We start from the raw sequence: 21,296 nt of genomic DNA on the forward strand, positions 1-21,296 counted from the left end.
TCTGTTACTGCACAGATATCGATGTTCTCCATGCTAAGGAGAGTTTCGAGTGCGTGCATCTTGAGGTTTAGACTTCTGGCGTTGAGTAGCATTACTCTTAGTTTCTTATCCCTTGTGATACCTATGGAGGTGGGTTTGTCTTTTGAGCCTTGCCTAAAAAAGGCACTATGGGGGTAGCAAGAGCCTTTGCCAATATCCAAAAGCCCAGGGGTGACAGGTGCAAGCCGTCCCTAGCGAAGCATTGTGGCTTGTCGAGCATGTCATCCCAGGCTGACAGGCCATGGGATGGCACCTGTGGAATGTTGGCATTTGCCAAGCAGTCCTGGTGGAAACATATTCTGTGAACAGAGGTATATCCCTTAACAACTACACACATTCCTACATGTGGAATGGTGTACAAAAGCCTGCTATGATCTACATCAGCATTGTGCACCTCCTAACCCTCATCTACACCTGTCATGATTGGGTCAAGGAGGTATACCAGGTTCAGGTTGTATTCTCTGCCTTTGACAAGTCCAACATTGGCGGGGTCCCATGTGTTAAGATTACCAGTGACATTGGCCATGGGTTCTTTGTTGATATGTTCCATGTCCCTGCAGACCAGGGTCATCAGGCGACTGGGTGGTAGTTCCCAGCTGGCATGGTGGATTTGTGGTTGTGCAAGCTCCTCTGCACCCCCCATCTGAGGGTCTGTGCCCCCCCACAACCCCCTACTGTGCTATACTAACTCCGAGTTCGCACTACAGTGGAGATTCCCCATCCCCACTATAGTGCCATCCACACCCAAACTGCCAAATCTGCAATGCGAGAATGCATAGTGACATTCGCTCATTGCACATCTGATGCATTTATTGGAAGATTGTGCAATGTTGAAGACATACTTTCAGCCTTCCAGCTTACATATATGCATTTTTAGTGCTGTATGCATGTGGATATATGGATGTATACATATACATCTATAGATATGTGTGTATCTATGTAAATATGTATATATTGGTATACGCGCACACACACACACACACACACACACACACACACACACACACACACACACACACACACACACACATACACACACACACACACACACACACACACACACACATATATATATATATATATATGTGTGTATATATTTCTATAGCTAAATCTACATATATAGATATGTTGTATCCATTTAAAGATTAATATACACACACACACACACACACACACACACAAATGCATCTACATGGTGGAATACATTCCCTGTAGTGTTGTATACCTGGGCTGAATGATATCTATGTGAAAACATCATGAATAAGTGTATCTGTCATGGCTTAGTTGTAACTCACTTTGTGTATGGTGTGCATGATCCTGGTTTCGAGCCTGGCAGGAGCTGGATATTTTGTTGCTGGGCGGAACACAGCCCATTGGATACAGAGTGAATAAAGCACTTTAAAGCAGTTGTAAGCGGGTTTGTGTGGTTTGCACGACGGTAAGCACTGCTAACCTCTGGTTATGTTTTCATACACTCAGTTAGCTTCTAAATTGCTTAACCTGTGTAGGCATTGCTTAGCTCCACGCAAACCTGCACAAACCAGCTTACAACTGCTTTAAAGTGCCTTACAAACTCTGTATCTAATGGGCCGTGTTCTGCACAGAAACAAAATAAGCAACTTTTGCAAGGTTCAAACCAAGCACCCTACAGACGCTAGACAAAGTGATGTACCACTAAGCCATCACAGATACACAGAAATTCAATGTTTTCAGAAACATATCATCCAGTCCTGTCATGCAACAGTACAGAGAATGTATACCAACATCTAGATGTCTGTGTGTGCAACTATATTAAAATCTTAACAGATATAACATATCCATACATGTATGTGTGTGTGTATATATATATATATATATATATATATATATATATATATATATATATATATATATATATATAAAACTATAAGGGTAATACTGCTCAACGCCAGAAGTCTAAAAGAAGATGCACGCACTCGAGGCTCTCCTCAGTATGGAGAATATCGATAGCTATGCAGTAACAGAAACCTGGTTCAAGGCTCCCAAGAGCACCCCAGCACTACCAGGTTATACCTCATACCATGCTTTTTGGCCCCAAAACTCAGACTGAACCACAAAAGGACGGGGAGTATCCATATTCATCAAAGATACCCACACCTCCAGGTTAGTGGCACTGCATGAAGCATCGGAGACCATCCATGTGCAACTAACAGTAGGCAAAACTGCCTTTCAGTTTGTAGCCTGCTACAGACCACCCTCCCAAACTCAGGAACCCCAATCAGCTTTGCTGAGAACACTGGAGAATATGAAGGTCTCTCCAAACACCATTATATTGGGTGACTTCAACTACCCAAACAGAGACTGGGAGCACTACTCAAGCCCCAACACCCAACGGTTCCTAGAATTTATAAACTCAAATGCTATGGAACAACAGGTCACCACTCCCACAAGAGGGGACTCTATGTTCCATATCAGAGGTATACCCCTCATTGGTAAGATCTGACCATAAATTAATCTCACTGGATATCCATATCCCATCCCCACCCCCAGCCAAGGAAACCACGGTGAAGAACTTCTCAAAAGCAAACTTCACACTTCTCAAAACCAAGGTGGAATCCTTCAAAGCCCCCAGACCAGTGGAAAATATGACGCAAACCTCAGAATCCTTTACAAATGCTTTTTATGGACACCTACAGGAATGCATGGATCGTGCTATCCCAAATAAAACCAAGACTCATTCCTCCAAAGGCAGGAGACCTGTCTGGTGGACACCAGCCATAAATAAGCTATTCAACAGAAGGAGGAAGCTACTACATGATAGAGCACAATCCCAAAAAGGGAAGGCATCTCTGATCAGTACTAGCAAGAAACTACGATCCATCATAAAATCATCTAAGGCCAGCTTCGAAAGAATAATTGCACAAGATGCTAAAGATAAGCACAAGGTCTTCTTTAGTTATGTCAGGAACCTGGGTGGCAACTCCCAGATATGCTCTGAGTTAGTTCAAAATGACAAAAAATACACTGAACCCACAGACATTGCCAATATCCTGGCAGACAGGTTCAGTGCAAATGTCTCTCCCCCTTCCCACCCAAAAGAGCAAATGTCTAACCCAACAGAGTGTAGCCTCCCTGACATCACAGATGCACAGGTGAGAGCTGCCCTCTCCAAAGCAAAAAACACAGCATCAGTGGGACCGGACGGTGTCCCGGGCTGCATCTTACATGAACTCCAAGAAGAACTGAACCCTCACATAAAGTCACTGTTCAATCTCAGCCTTACTACAGGATATGTACCCAAGGAATGGCGTACAGCAACAGTGGTCCCACTCCACAAAGGTGGTGCCACAATGGACCCCGGAAACTATCGCCCTATAAGCCTGACTAGCCTGGTCTGCAAAGCTATGGAGCGTATCATCATGAAACTCATAAACAAAGACATTGGAAACCTTCAAACACTGGATCCTACCCAATTCGGCTTTGTTAAGGGCAGATCTTGCCTCTTGAACCTGGTCAACTTCTTTGAAACAGTCACCAAGGCCATAGATGAAGGGAAGGTAGTCCATACAGCCTACCTGGATCTCGCAAAAGCCTTCAACACAATACCCCACTCGGGCATCATAAATAAGCTCACCAGCTTAAATATCAACCCCTATGTCACAAGATGGGTTGCAAACTGGCTCAGGGATAGAACCCACATGGTCAGAATTGCAGGTGCCATGTCAGACTCTAAACCAGTTACAAGTGGCATCCCAAGTACAATCTGCCTCCCATAGGACATGTAATATGTGGAAGCCATCAACATCCCAGAGATACAGATGCACAGACACAGATATGCAGATACAGATATATATATATATATATATATATATATATATATATATATATATATATATATATATATATCATACACATGCAGATATATGTGCAGTAAGATACATCTGTAGAAGGTGCACACAATATGAAACAGCCACTATGCCTACAGTTAACACCTGAACAATTGGACACTGTATGAGCCACACATACTAATGTCAATTGTTGCCTACAACATATACCCATAGAAAGGTCAGAGGAAAGACATCACACCCAGGTTTGCAGAAATGGGAATCCTTTAATTGTGTACTATAACAGTTCTATATGCCATGTCATATAGCTGTTCAGATACTGACAACCATATAAACAGAGTACTGCAACTGTGAAACAGTTACACTAATACAGTAATCTGGAAAGGTTCACAACTGTTGCTGTCCAGGCCAAGCCCCTCAAAATGTACAATAGTGAAGACAGACTGGAACACAGGATACCACACAATCAACAGTATGTACTGCAGGTGTGTAGTTCAGCAGACTCTATCTACACTCTGTACAAACTCTGTACGAGGTAAAGACGTTTTGTGATTGAATGGGTTGTAACCGGTACATAACAAGGCATAACAAACTGACCAGTCTGTATGGCAGGAAGCAGTAGGCTTGTAGTACCCCAATCCAAGTAAGTAATGTCAATATAGGTGAAGTATACAGTACTGTACATCCAGATACCTTGTGTCAGCTCATCCCTGATATCCTCACATTTTGTAACAGCCTAGGTCATTTATGGTGATCCCCACCTAGACTCAATAATACAGGCCCATATACCACTGTTACATACACTGGCCTCTGAAGTGCATAAGGGCACACATGTGTTGTGCAGGTGACGCCCACACATATATGGCCCCAGCCCCACTGTATGTGTGGGGGATACAACAACAGTGGACTAATGGCAGCAATGGCAGTGTGATATACTCACACCCCACTACAGAACAACCCCCAACAGCATGACATATGTGCAAAGCTTGGTATGTAGATGGAAGACAGAGGCTGGAACACAGGCACATATGTGGAACTCTGTTGCCATACATGAAGCAAGGTGCTGGTGTTACAGGATAGTCTGCAACATACCCTTATTTAGGGAATTGAGGTTAGAAATAGAAATGGATATAGCCATGTACTGATAGCATGCAACACACACACTGCCAGTGTAATATCTGACACAGGACTTGTGTGGTGGATGGACAACACACGATAGACATACCTCTGTCCAGCAAGAGGATAGGCCCACAGTAATGAGCTATGCAGACAGACTGCATTCCAAGGTACACTAGTATGTACACACACACACACACACACACACACACACACACACACACACACACACACACACACACACACACACACACCCTGTAACACCAGTATTATGCAAAGCATTACACAACTCTACTCACAGTCTGTCTGTAGTTCCTGATCCTCCTACAAATATGTTGCCGCTTTGAGTGTGCAGGTTCTCCTGTAAGAGGTATTGCTACCTGCTGTCTGTATCACTGATACCCACATACAGGAAGGATGTCCATCACACAGGAAATGTAAAGGGACCACACCCACATGTTGTAGGGATTTATAGTGAGTGTCTGCCATGACAGTGGCTATCAGGATAAGTATATGTACATATATTTCCATCATATGTCCTGGACATGAAGTGTAGCCCTACCCCAGCCCCTATAGTCCCAAAGTCGTAGTGCAAGGGGATGTCAGGTATGTATAGCAGGTATATTACTAGACTGTTGCTGCTGTCATTGGGATTGTCTTCACAGACATGGTGTGTGTGGAAGGTGACATCTGCTTATAGCATGTGTGCCATTGGCTACTGACAGACATCCTAAGGAATTCATTGTAAACTACCGCCACTAGCATGTAATGCCCCTGTGGAGTGCAGCAGAGATATTGGCCACTATATGTGGAACTTTGGACACACCCTGTACAGTCCAGTGGTATACACATAATCCCTTAGTGCACAACATGTGTACCAGGCCTGACAATATGGATGTAGACAGCCATGTAGATGGGTATAACACATAATGACTGGTATACATTTGGCACCATAAGTGTTGAATTCACACACTCCTATCTGGCCTGACACATAATGACTGCTGGTATAGGGGTGCCATGGACACATACTACCCACTAGATAGTGCCATACATCTGTACAGCATCCCACTGCTCTGTCTGACATACAAAATCCCAGTCCAGGTTAGGCAGAGTCCCTCATTGACTCTCTTCAAGAGGAATCTTGATGAGTGGATGGGAGATCATAGGTTTACCCCGGGTATCACTTCTGTGTCACTGTTAGACAGAGGCACAGTATACTAACCTCGAAGAGGGCATAGCAAAATTAATTTAAAATGGGTGGCGAAAGCCAAACATACTCTGGCTAGGCTTATAAATGCCCTAGGGCAGATAGCCTAGTATGAGCCTATGAACCTATGAACCTATGACTTTTAAGGGAGGCCTTTTGATAAGAATTGTGCAGTGTCTTTCAAAATCCTAGGAAAATAAGCAAGCAGATTTTTACATTTTGCTTCTACCCACCTAGATAAATGTTCTGTAACCCATCCCCTCCCTGAAACTACTGGTCTCATTGGTAGGGGTAGGGTATTTTTATGCATTTTTGGTAGTGCTTTAAAAATATGAATTACTGGATGTTCAATGCTTAAAAATAGATACAAGTCATCATCTAACACTCAATTTATTCTTAAAGCACTTAGCTTCTTACCAGCTTCTTATAGTGGGGCTGTTGCAGTTATGGATACTGCAGCATACATACAATCTTTGGATACCCTAGCCAGTGATATCAGTACTTACAGAAATGTTTCACCTCTGATGGTTAAGCAATAGATAAGTAATGTTGGTAAGAAGCTAAAGGCTTTAAGAATAAATGGAGTGTTAGATGATGACTTGTATGTATTTTTAAGCATTGAACATCCAGTAATTCCTGCTTTCAAACCACTACCAAAAATGCATAAAAATACCCTATCCCCACCAATGAGACCAATAGTTTCAGGAAGGGGATGGGTTACTGAGCATTTATTTATGTGGGTAGAAGCAAAACCTAAAAAATCTACTTCCTTATTTTCCTAGGATTTTGAAAGACACTGCACAATTCTTATCAAAATTGTATGATGCTTGCCAAACTTTAAAACTGAAGAATGTGTTGATGGTAACCATATATGTCAACAATTTGTTTACGGTATTCACAAATAAATTTGTGTTAAAGGCAGTGAAAGTGGTAATGTATACAGTTAATATATATATGATGAGAATACCAATACTTTAATTCTGGAAGCACTAGCATTGGTGTTAGAAAATAACATCTTTCTTTGTAATGGAACAGTTTACAGGCAGGTACAGGGTATTGCCATGGGCACACCCTGTGCCAACTCATATGCTAATTTAATGTTAGCCTTCTGGAAAGATACAAATATTTTTAAATGTGAACATCTATGGAAGACTTCAACAATTTTTTATGCCAGATTTGTTGATGACATTTTTTTGTTGTGGGCACGGGGCAGTGATGAACTTTTAAACTTTGTTGATTACCTGGAGAAAACTACAAGTTTTCTTAGGTTCTCAGTACAGCACATCAATGAGACCATTGCCTTTTTAGATGTCACATTAAATAAAAGTGTAACCAGTAAGATAAACACCACCTTGCATAGGAAACAATGCTGGAGAAATCATTATTTGAATCCATGTAGTATGCGTCCGAGGCATACTTTATATAATAGTATGCAAGGGCAAAGATACAGAATTTCTTAGCTGTGCACAGATAATAATGAGTTTCACAAAGAAATTGATGTGTTAAATGAACACCTTAAGGAAAAGGGGTATTCAAAGGAAAATTTAGAAAAAAACTAAGAATAGTATAATATCTAACAGGGAAGCCAGGGCTAGACCATGTTTTTCTGATAATAAGGAACAACAGGGAGACAAGTTGAAGCCATCTAATAAGCATGATAAAAAACCTAAGGTAATGGCTACGTTATAGAAACAATGTGTATGTGATATGTGATATTATTAAGCAAAACTGGAAGATACTAAGAAGTGACAATCACTTGACCGATATTTTAGATGAGAAACCCAGATTTACCTACAAGCAAAATAGTAATTTAAAAGACATGTTATACATAGAACATGGTTTAAAAAATAAGAAGAAGGCTAACAGTGTTTCCTCTGCACACATGAGAACAGGGTCCTTTTCCCTGTAGGCATTGCAAAGCATGTTCAAATGTGAATGGTTTAAATTATTTTATACATCTGTTACAAACAAAAAATACACATTTGAGTTTTATGCAGATTGCCATACAGAGAATGTGGTTTACTTGGCATGCTGCAAGTCATGTCTGAGTTTTTATTTTGGAAAAACTAATTGTAAGTTAAAAACAAGAATATTGCACCATTTGTCATCTATTAGCCAGAAAGATAAAAGTAATGCATTGTACCAGCATGTTTCCAGCTTTCCAGATCATACATTTGTTTTTATGGTTTTGCATATTGCACAGATGAAAAAAGGGGTGAGGGGACATTGTCAATGATAAAGAGTATGCCGAGTTAAGATGGATCATACAGTTTGCTGCTGACAACTCAACTGAGTTAAATAGTTCTGTACCTTTAAAACCAGCCTTAAAGAAAAGGTGTGTCAAGTATAGAAAGCAATTGGTTGCTTTTAGAAATGTTTTAATATTTAAAGACTGTCATGATTATGTGGTTTGTCTGATGAAGGTTTTTTTAACCTGAAAGTGGTTATGTTTTATAATAAAAGAATATGGCCAGTTTGGACTCTGTTTCGTTTGTTTTTGGATTTGTTCAATACTAAAACTATGGAAACCTAGTTGCAGTACTTTTCATAGATTAGCTTTTTATGTTATGACTACAGCATCAAACCATGCACGAGTTAGTCCAGAAACCGTAGTTACTAGGCAAGAAAATGCATTTTGAAATGTTCTTTGCTGTAATAATTTTATTTATTTATTTATTTATTTATTTATTTATTGTGAAAACTATATAGAAACTATGCTTTTCTATTACAGGTAGTCATTGCGAATGACATTTCAATAATTTTATTCTTTGCAAGTTTTTGTTGCATTTTCATGCATGTGCATGTTATGAATTGTTTTATTCAAGCAAATTCAGAAAGGAGAATCAATTTACCTTCTGCTTCTTTTTATATTAGCCATTTATTATTTGCTTTGCTTAAATATATTTTGGCCATAACTAACATATTAAATAATATATAAATATTTAAATGTCAAAATGGGGGCTTGTAATTACTAATGTGAGGTGAAAGATGCATATAAGAAAAGTTTTTGGAGAGGGGTTCTAAAACATCTATTATAAGATTCAGAATTTGTTCTTTTTTAAGTTTTACTAGTCACAAGTATGAAACTAGTACTTTGTTGGAAAAGTTACACTGCAGGAATGCATATGACATACACTTTATATAATAACTGCATTTATGAATGACATGTAATTATTAGAAAAGAAAGTACAGTGTCTACTCTTGAAAATGCTAACTCCCTCACAGTGAAATGCTTTGTACTGACAGTAAAGTACAGAGATGAATAGGAAATGTCAAAGATCATGTGAATACATTTCTGGATTTTTTTGTCCTGCAACCACTCTAGTGAAATGCTGATGTTCTTCAATTGAAAAACATTCTTTCTTTGACAGATTTGAAGTGGTACAAGTCAAAAGAAATAAAGATTTCCATTTCTACATGGTTTACTTGTTTAAAGTATACATAAATCAGTATGACACAAGCTCTACAATGAAATATGCTATATGTGCCCCTAATTGTTCACAGTGTCTTGTTTTGTAAGCAATTTATTTATTTTATTTTATTTGACATTTATTTACCGGGGTGGTCTGGCTGGGCCTACAGAACCTGTTTTCAGCAGAGGCCTGGGGAGAAAAGCTCCACATACGGTACAATACAAATACAGTAAAATCCAATATAATAAAGATTACATTAGAAATACTATACAAAAAATAAGTTGAAAGAACAACCTGCTACAAGATGTTGTAATATATTACTACACATCTAGAAAATTCTATACAGTTAAAACATTACAGACCATAATAGTCACTCTCATCATACATGATGTAGATGTCAAAAAAGTATGTAGGTAGTGCAATGTTTGACATTGACTGTTGTAGTACATGCAAAATAGAATGTTAGTTTGTTAGGAAAATAGCAGCCAGAAAGTTAATGATGCAGACATATAGTGAGAGAGAGTTAAGAAGAATAGAAGCAATAAAGCCTGAGCAGTAGCATACGGATATGGTATAGAAGCAGAGAAGGCATTAGAAGGGCTTTAGGATCTTGCAGTCTGTGAGGGATTGAAATGTGACAAAGAGGAAGACCTGAGCACTAGGCTGGCTTTATGCAGGAGCAGAGCCATGTATTTTTTAGATGATTTTTTTTAAAGAGGCTTTGAAATGGTTTAGGCCAGGCATAGACCTAGTAGCTAGAGGTAATGAATTCCATTGTATAGAGACAGAGTATGAATACAGAGAGTGACCAAGATTTCTTGTGGGTTTTGAGATAGCTAAGAGATTTTTTTCTTCTGATCATAGGGATCAATTTGGTGTGTAAGGTGTGACTAGATCGACTAGTGGAAGGCAGGCAGTAGACTTGAAAATAAGGCTGTGCAAGGTGGATAAAGGCAAGTTGGTTGGGTAGTTCAAGCCATTTTAATTATAGGAGTGGTTTACAGTGGTGTGTGTGATATTTAGTGTTTGTGGCAAACTTTGCAACTTTGTTTTAGCACTGTTCCAACTTGCTTAGGGTAGAAGTTTGTAAGTTACTTAGGATAGGGGCACCATAAAGATGAGAGGGAAGTAAAAAAGTTTTTGCAAGGGTAGTTTTGGTTGCTGCAGTAATGAAATGTTTGTTTCTATATAAGAGTCCCAGTTTTTGATGAGTTTTCTTTATATTTGGGAGGTCAAGTGAAAGTGTATTGTCAATGATAACACTTAGAAGTTTGGTTTCCTGCACTATTTCTATGGCAGTGTTGCCAGGTGCAAGGATGTTGAAATGATCAGTGACAAGGGAGGTGTTTTTGGGATGAAAGAGTACTAGTTCTGTCTTCTTTGGATTAAGAAAGAGTTTGACATTTCTTAGCCAGGATTCTACTGCTCTAAAGGACTATTGAGTCTTTGAGAGTAGTTCTGGTAGTGATTGAGCAGTGCAGATTATGGTGGAATCATCAGCATATTGAATGAGGGTCCCAGATTGAGAGGCAGTGTGAAGGTTTTTTGTGAAAATGTTGAAGAGTAGGGGTTCTAGGATGGAGACTTGGGGGACTCCGGTAAGGCTGTGGAGAACAGGTGAGAGTTTGCTGGACCATTTCACTGCTTGTTTACCATCCCTGAGGTAGCTCTGAAACCATTTTACTGTGTTATGTGAGAAGCCTAAGTTAGACAGTGTGTTCAAAGTTAAGGGGTGAGACACCATGTCAAAGGCCTTGCAGAGATCAAGGAATACTGAGGCTGTATAGCATCCTGCATATCTGGCCTTGTTCACGGTGTCTGTAAAAGATAATAGGGCTGTAGCTGTGCTGTGGCTAGTTTGGAAGCCATGTTAGGTTTTGGTTAAAAGATTGTTTTGCAAAAGATATTGCATTACCTGCTGATGGATACCTCTCTCGAGAATTTTGGATATAGGTGAAAAGATGGATATAGGACGGATATTGGATAGATAAAAATGTTGCCTCCTTTGAGGATGGGGGTGATGTGAGATTGTTTCCATATGGTAGGTACTTCTGATTTGGATAAAGACCTATCTGATTGGGTAGGCGTCTGAGTTAACAGCCAGTTTGAGGTAGTATGGGGGGAGATTGTTAGCTGAAGTAGAGCACAGTTTTAGTTTTAGTAGCAGTTTCTTAATGATGTCATTGGGTATGGGCTGAAATGAGAATGGGGTTTGTATGACATTATGTTGAGTTTGGGGGTTAGTAATGACAGGGTTAGAAGTAGTTGATGTCTTGGGGTCAGTGTCTGAATAGGTTGAAGGGTGGGGGGGGGTCCAGCATTATGGGTGTTAGTTAATAGATGTGAAATTGGTTTTATGAAGTGCTTGTTAAAGTTTTTGGCTATTTGTGATGGATGAGTATCAGGTGATAAGGTGTGCTCTCCATTTCTTCCAGGGTTAAGTAGAGAAGATATGGAGTGCAAACATGTGCTGGGGTTGATTTTATGCTGGAGTTGAAGCTGGCAATTATATGACTTCTTATCTCTGTTGATTAGTTTTGTCACTTTGCTACTAGTGTTTTGAAATTAACATGACTGTTCATTTTTGTTTTTTGTTTCCAGGTTGACCAGTCTAGGCCCCTTTGCTTCATCAGGTGTTTACATTCCTTAGAGAGCCATGGTGCTTCATCAGGTGGGTTGGGCATTAGAGGAGGGGACATAAAGTTACTTACAGAGAATTTAGAAACTAGGTGGATTATTACACTCACTTCACATAGATTTCCAGGCCTTAATGAGACTATACCTTTAAAACCTGCACTACAAAAAAGGCGGGTTATGTATTAACATCTGATTGGTTGACATTGCTTTTAAAAATGAATGTATTTGTGTGTTTTATTGTCTGATGAAGGGTTGGTGAACCCGAAAGCGCTTACGTTCTTGGAACCACGTATATTAAAAGTTTTTACATAGCGGTGTCTTGCCAGTCTTTCTTCTTTGCATACTTTCAAATCCACTCCATATTATCAGTTTCTTACCATTATCTAATAAAAAGTAATATAAAAAGATGCATTTTTTCACATATAAATTACACAGAGATTCAACAAGAAAAAAAACATGCTTTACTTTAAATATTATCTGTCATACATGGGGGATAGAAAGGAGTAACAGCAATTTATTAATTTGAGGTAGTCAGGCAACATTCCTAGCCATAAGGCTAGATAAAAAAATGAATATGCACCTACTGAGGGCACAATACAACTGAGAAATGTGTTTTAAAGAAGTACATTTATTGGGAACAGAAAAGATTGACTTTACACAGCAGGAATTCACTTGAATAACTGCACATGACTTATGGAATTAATATAAAATAAAAATATAAAAAGCCCAATAAAAAAAAATGAAGATTCATCTAAGAATTCTTGAAAAGAACCTGAAGTCAATAGGTAAAGACTTTATATAACTACATCTAGGGCTAATTCATTAGGCCTTCTTCTTATTCTTTACTTCTTGATTTTTAGCGTAGTTGCTTCCCTATTCATGCTAACACCTTCAAGCACTCAAGCGGTTGTATTGTCACACAATGGCGAAAAAATAGGCCCAAGAGCAGAAATAGCATTCTCACTTATAGTAAACTAACTGCAAGAGGTGTTTCTCCAACAAATAGGTTATTCAGAAATGTTGTAGTTGTACACTTACAACTGGATCACTTTTCTTTCCACTTTTATCCTTGATGTACTTGAGACTCTATTTTATAACATAACGTCCTACACTATAATGTCAATTTGTTTTTGTTCAATTTATCTAAAGACTGTAAGGTTTGTTGCTTGATTCTTGTGGAATGCTTCACATTTTAGCACAAAGATGACAATCTGGTATTCCATTAAAAATTTTAAACAAATATAAACTATATTATGCAAAGTAAAAAAAAAAATCAAATCCTCTGCTCACCTATTTTCCTTGGTGAAAAATAGTGTGCTATTGTTCCATCTGAAGAAAAAAAATAGATACTGATTGTGAAATTTCATAGTTAGGTTCTTCCATCAGGAAAAAAAAGTTCCTTCATTATCATATATGTTCTTACCTGACTATTATAATGAACTATTCTTCTATAAGTGAGAGTCCAACATGCTAATAGGTAAGTTCTAATCTAACTGACCTTGGTGACTATTTTAAGGCTAGCCACTTTTCCATCAAGGTGAGAGTAAAAGCCTTATCTTGTGGCTGGGAGGTAATCATATTAAACATAATGCCAACCACCACTCTATACCCAGGCCATCCCACCTATAAGGCATAGAAGGATAAATCCTGATTACAACCTAGAAAACCCTCAAATTCACTACTGGCTCAGGTGATGGAGTGTTTAGTAAAATGAGGACGTGTGTGAGTGATGTGTGTGAGTGAGTGGTCAGTGATGATTAGTTCATGCTAGACCATCTGCCATACTGACACATAGTAAGATATTCAGTTAATAGCAATAACAGGCATGAAGCATCAGCAATCAGTTATGGTGAGAGGTAAGCCTGCCAAGGACTATATGATGTAGCTGAAACTGGGCATGGGTAGTAGTGATTATATATGGTGTTTGATATTGTAAGTCAAAAAACAAACAGTTTGAAGGTTAACCTTCTTATACCACATGTTTAAATAAATTGAGCCAAGAATTACTCAATTTAGAACACCAGCTCAAGGAGAAAAAAATACATAAGTTCCAAAGAGATATGGGGGATTATGATAGGGGTAATCCCTTTAGTACAAATAAACATGTTAAATTTGAGAATGGGAATAAAAAAATTCTCAAACGTAAATGGCTGAGGTCCATTCTTAAGAAATCCACATCATCTCATAATGGAAGATCGGGGGATGACTCCTCTTCAGTCACAGACCTAGATATACAGCACACCACAGATTTTCCTGTGTCCAAACACAGTAATTCACAACACCCTATAGGGGCAGGACAAGGAGGGCAGGGAGAAAACACACCAAGGGTAGACAGCATAGAGGGCCTACTCAGACTCATGATACAGAAATAATTGGTAGTAGCTATGTGTTCAACATTTCATCACATTTGTCACAAACTCATATTCAATCGTTAAATAAAAGGTTAAATTTGTACCTGTTTTTTTTTTTTGTTTGTTTCTGAGGACTCTCTTGCATAGGATGTTACATCCTTTTGTCATCTGCTAAATTTTATATTTCCAATCATCTACCAATTCTGGGGAGGGTGATGCATTCAAATATCATAAATCTAACTTCATGTCTCCTATGCATCAGAATGTCCAGATGTTTAAACATGCATTCTCAAATATCTACATTTTCATTTCAGGGAATTTGGGATTAAGCCTAATAATCTCTCAAAGACTGAACAAAAGGCTATACAGGAACTGGAAAACAATAAAAAATTGGTAATTCTACCTGCGGACCAGGGAGGGGCAGTGGTTGTCATGGACTGGGCACAGTATAATGCTGAAGCAGAAAGGCAACTGAATGATGGGTGTTACTATATACATATGCCTCTTGATCTTAGTTTTAGCTTTAAGAAACATATTGATGAATTTCTTTTGTCTGCTAAGGAGGAGTGTATTATATCTGACTCAGTATTATATCATTTCACAGTGCCTAATCCTAGGAGCCAATATCTGTACTTACTCCCAACGATACATAAAGATCTTAATCATCCACCAGGAAGACCCAATGTCTCAGGGAAAGGCTCTATCATAGAACCACTATCTCATTTTCTAATGAAACATTTACAACCTTTACTCAAATGGGTTCAGTCCAGGGTCCAAGATACTATTGAATTTTTACAAATAATCTCAGACATGCAATTGGAATCAGGTTGGTTGTTATGCACTCTGGATGTATCTGCTCTGTACACCAATATTCCTCAATGGGCTGGGTTACAGGCACTTGAATATTGTTTGTATAGTGCCAAACTTTACCCACCAGGATTTAACACCTTTTTGATTTGTCTAGCAGAACAAGTTCTGACCAAATATGTTTTTACTATCAAAACAAATGCTACTGGTTCAGGGCACAGCCATGGTGGCATCTTTTGCCCCCATTTATGATGATCTTTTCATGGCTTTTGTAGAAGAACATCTTATTTAGGATACTAGCCATAACATATACTTAGAAGAAATTGACATATGGAGACGTTATCTTGACGACTGCTGGATGGTGTAGAGAGCTGATATTGAATATATTCAGGAGTTTGTCGAATACTTAAACAGCAATAAGTGGGGAATACATTTTACAGTCAATTATGATGCCCAAAAATAACAGTTTTGGATGTGTCAGTTACCAGAAATGCTGATCATACTCTAGATATAAAGGTTTATTGTAAGTACTCACAGTGCAATACCCTACTACATGCACCCAGCTTCCATCCACCACATATTACAAAGAACATTCCCAAATCTCAATTTCTTCGGATGAAGCGTATCTGTTCCGATCCAACCACTTATGAACATTTCAAGGAGAACCTGACTGACAGGTTCAAGAATAAGGGTTATAAAACTGGTAATATCCTTACTGCCAGTAATTGGGTCTCAGGACTAGACAGGAAGGACCTACTAAAATATAAAGATAAAAAATGGGGGAGTGATTCGGAGATTCGTTTTGTAACCACCTATGGGAGAAATACCAATATGTTACTGGATAGTGTTCATGGAATAGTCTTTTAGCAGACACAAAGTTATCTGAGCTTCTTATGGACAGATGTTTTTTCCTCCTTCCGAAGCGAGAGGAACCTTGGTTCACATTTCAGTTATTTCAAACATGGCTCCAGATATACTCAGGATTCCACTCAAAGAACTTTAATAAGTGATTTACTTTCTGGTTGAGTCCCTTGCAGACACTGTACACATTGTCATAAGTTGACAAAATCTAAACAATTCATCAGCAGGAACACAGGCATTGTTTATGATATCAGGTTTTATGCTAACTGTGGAATTGGGTGATTTATCTTGCGACATGCACCTGCTCAGCCTTTTAAATTGGGCAAGATTTGAGACCCTTGAGACTACGCATGTCTGAACATTGCAGTGACATTAAGACCAAAAAAACAAGTAATGCTTTGTACAAACACTCAGTGGTACACAAGAATGCAAGCTTTAGATTCATTATCATAGACAGGATTGTGGAAAATAGAACAAATATAGCTGGATGACATTTCAATATTAAATACAAAAGAATAAAAACGTGAATCATTAAGCTGGGAGGTTTATTTCTACTGGGTCTCAATGAGAATTTATGAGCAGCCAATGAGCTTCAATCTTATTTCTACCTTGTAGTATAAAAGGGCAATGGATTTCAATGTGTTTTTTCATTGACACTGTTGAAGGCTATTTAATTTGTTCAGCCAAAACCAGTTTGTTACTGCTCTACTTATATATACTTTAATAAAGTATTTATTTACCACAGTTTGCTGGCCTTTTGTTTTTTGACTTAGACTTCTCCTTTGTGAGGCCGTGCAGTTGCAGTACTTGCAAGGGTTGTTTCACTTTATTTGATTTTGTAAGCCAATCCTCTCAGCTGCTGTAGGGATAATGGGCTATGGCACAACAAAACATCCTGATTTATTTTTCCATACCAGCCAAACATCCCAATGGCTGCCTGTATGATAGCCACCCATGCCCAGTTCTCACCCCCTAAATGATGGAAAAAATGGCCTTCTCAGCTCTTACTCAGTAGAGCAGGACAAATGGGACAGCTGCTCCCAGGAAAGCTCATGGGTGCACATATGAGGATCATAAAAAAATCTAGAGTTAGACAAAAATAACTTCTTCCCTGCCTGTGTTTCCTGATATATTTTAACAAACCTCTATACGCTAACAACAAAGAAAGATAAAAAGAAATAGCTTTCAAGTAAGTATCATGGTCAGCTTAAACAAACATTGAAATTGCTGGCTGTACTCCAAAGCACTGTAGGAATTTGATCATTGTGATATAATCCTTGAATAACCAGAGAGTTATTTACAATCACTATGTGAAGAAATATTTCCTCACGTTGTGTGTCAGCCATTTGTTCTCCTTATGCCAACCTTCCATGTTCTTTTCTATGAACTCTTTTAAAAGATGTAGTTATCATGGACCATTGTCAATGTCACTGAGCTAGTTTATTGTTTCTGTTATATTCCCATTCATCTGGCATACATAAATTGCATATTCTGCTTATAAATATAAATCTTTTCTATACACCCAGTCAGCAATGAGTTGGTAAGCTTTCTTTTGAGAGAAGCTAACATTTTGTGAACCATAGTTGAGAAGCTCATTGCCTATTACAAATTATCTTGAGTTATCTTGGAATGCTTTATAATATTTAAATGTAGTTTAAGAGGCGTTAATAGATACTTGTTGGTATATGAGAGCATTTGTTATACATCTCCCCAACTACAAGAGTTACTTGGAAGTTTAACTGATTCAATACACCACAATTAAATGTTTGGTGGTGCTGCGGTAGCGTTGTCGCCTCACAGTAATACACTCTCCGGTTCGATTCTCAGCTAGAGCGTCTTCTGCATGGAGACATATGCAAATGGGCATGCCTTCATTGAAGGTTGCGTCAGGGTTGGTAACTAGGCATGTAAAAATCAGCTACCAATCATTAGCGGACTGGAGTTCTGCTGTGGCAACCCCTAACTGGGAAAAGCTGAAAGACACAGACAAACCCAAGAAGTTCAAATCACAATATCAGCTGAATGAGCCTAGAGTTAACTGATATTTTTTTCTGATTCAAGAATGAAACTGAGCCATGGAGGGGCATCTTTTAGTTGTCTTGGAAGACTGCAATGGCCAAATCCCTGATTTACATGTTACTGAGGACTCAAATATCTTAGACAAATTGTGTGAGATCCTGAGCACTGAAGAAACTCATAAAAATGGTTTTATATAGTAAGCTCCCTGTATCCCCTTTTGTGTGTGTCTGGGGGGGGGGGGTGGAAACTCAGACATAATACATAAACAAGAAGATAGGAGAAAGGTGCCAGAACAGTGGTACTACTGCCAGTCTACAGTTATAAACTACAGTGACACAGATTTTTTTTCTGTAACACTCAACTGATAATTTTAGTATTGGGCATTTGGGTTGCAAGGACTTGAAGTTCATGGAACTGGGTCTCATGAAAATATATGGTGGCCATCTGAAAATATTTGGTTTTACTGTAAAAGACACCTCTCGTCTGATTTCTGGTTTGTATCCTTAGCTTTCTAGTTGTTTCTTCATGCACAAGAAATCCCCTGCAAGCGTATCTGAATACTCATACATTACATGAAAAAGCATGGATTCAGTTTGTTAAGCAGAAGCATAAATGCGTCTGATTTATAACATATCATTACAAATTATTATTTTCAAAATAGCTGCATACTAATCTGTTAATTTAAATTTAAATTCACCTTGCATAGATACGTTTTATTAAATTGTAAAGCTAAATCTAACTGCCTAGGAACAATGCTACTTTATATCCTTTATAAAATTATTTACCTGTTTAACTTGCTGTAATCTTAATTATTTCATACCTTACATGTGCTATCAACCTCTGCCCTTGGCACTAATCAACCTTTTGCCAAGGAGTCAAGAGTTTTTTTGATGATGGTTAACTGAAAATATGTCATTAAGTTATTTCACTCAGCTGGAGCTATAAACTTGGTATTCTAAGATGACTTCCTCATAATTAGTAAAGCATTTTCCAGAATGCAGGCTGCCCAGGCAGAAAGAGTTGGACTTTCAATGCACATTTCCTTACTTCCTAGAATTCAGCCTTTTAGAGCACCCTTTCCAAAGGACAACTATTTCTTTTTCCCATGCATATTTGGTCAATACTATTGATTACTGCACATATCCCAAATTAAACTGATTGTTTCCCTCTGTTACACCCCAACCTGCCCTTTTATTAGAAAACAGTTATAAATACATAGGTTTGTATATTCATAGTTAATTACTAAGCTAATACCCCTAAAGAACTTTTTTAAGCCTAGCCTAGACATATGCATTCAACAGGTTATGATGCCACTCATTTTATAGGGGTATGACTTGTACAAGCGTGGCTGAGCATTTAAATGATTCTGTATAGTAGGACATAGGCGGCACACCAAGGTTAAATTTATGATTCCTTATCTACTGATCCAAGTTGTGCTTGAGTAGAGCTGATCATTGAAAATAAACACTTGGTTCAACGAATGTCATTTTACAAAGTCTGTCTGTTAAAGAACTGTTAAAGTTCAAGTTCAAATCCTTCTTACACTTTATTAGAAACCTTATAAAAGTAATGTCCAGCACTGTTCAGAACTAATACACAAAACGCGCATTCTTCCCCGGAGGACATGGTTAAAATATTAGCAGACAAAATCAGTTCAGACTCTACTCCTCTATCTCCCCTTAAGTTTTCCTGACATATTAGCACACCCATACCCCCCAATCAACTCTAACAAGTCCCAAATGCTCTCTCCAAACTAAAAAACACCAGCTTCATGGGTACAGATAATGCACCAGTCTGCTTTTTTGTCTACACCAAACAATGTCTGGTAGACTTGGTACTAACTCTATCCAACCTCTGCCTCTCCACTGGAATTGTGCCTGAGTAACTGAGAGCTATGATAGTCATCCTGTTCCACAAGGGAGTCCAGGACTGATTCATGAATCTATAGATATAAGTCTCACCATTGCAAAGCAATGGAACAGATTGCTATAGAATTTATTAATAATGATATAGGTGATCTATGAGCCCTAGACCCAAGCCAGTTTTAGTTTGCTAAAGGCAGATTCTGCCTCCTGAGCTTTGTGGGATTCTTTGAGGAAGCCAGTGATACATTAGACTCAGTCAAATCAGTTCACACTGCTTAACTGGACCTGACCAAGACTTTTGATACTATATCACATTCTGGCATTATTAATAAGTTCATCAGATTGAAATGCAAAGCCCTATCTTATGTGCTGGATAGCAAACATGCTAACAGAAACCAATCTAGTAGTGTGGGAGGGATGCTGTTTTCAAAAATGTCATTATGAGTGGTGTCCCCCAGTGATCAGTTATTGGATCACTTCTCTTTGGTATTTACTTTTCTGTTTTCAACACTGATATCAAGGGCATGAGGCTCACCACATTTACAGATGTCTGTAAATCTTGACCTGTTATTAACTATCCATACGACTTTCAGAATCTTCAGGAAGAACCAATACACATCAATATGTGGTGCCTGGATCACAGCCTAAAACTAAATGCCAAGAAGTGCAGCAGTGTATGCAACATTTGGCAAACCTGGACACCTATGCACCTACCACATAATTGGTACTCCTGTGAAAGGTAAAAAAAAAATTATTGTGGGTATGGGAATTTCTTCGACAATGAACCCTCCTTCGATCACTCTATGTCCACTGATATTAGGAAATCCTTTTATCCAGTTGAACTAATCATGAGGGGTATTTTGCCCAGATCTATGGAAGTTATCATCCCTCTCCATTCCACCCTCATAAGACACATAATGCAGTAATGAGACTTGGAGAGATGTGGAAAGCCCTGTGAGCAACATGTTTTTCATCAAAATGTAAAGAAAAGAAGATTTTATTTCATTTCTGTTCAAATATTAAGTTGAATTTATAGTAAAAGGCTTGTGTGGTGATACTACTTTGTATTTTTCTGCTTTTTACCATGTTTTATCCAAAAAAGGTTATCTGTGTGCATTTTCAGTTTGTTTTGGGACCCTAGTCTTGTAGCTTAATCT

Source organism: Protopterus annectens, chromosome 5.part1 (genome assembly GCF_019279795.1).
Source record: "Protopterus annectens isolate FY-2018-M chromosome 5.part1, PAN1.0, whole genome shotgun sequence".
Classification (NCBI taxonomy): domain Eukaryota; kingdom Metazoa; phylum Chordata; order Ceratodontiformes; family Protopteridae; genus Protopterus; species Protopterus annectens.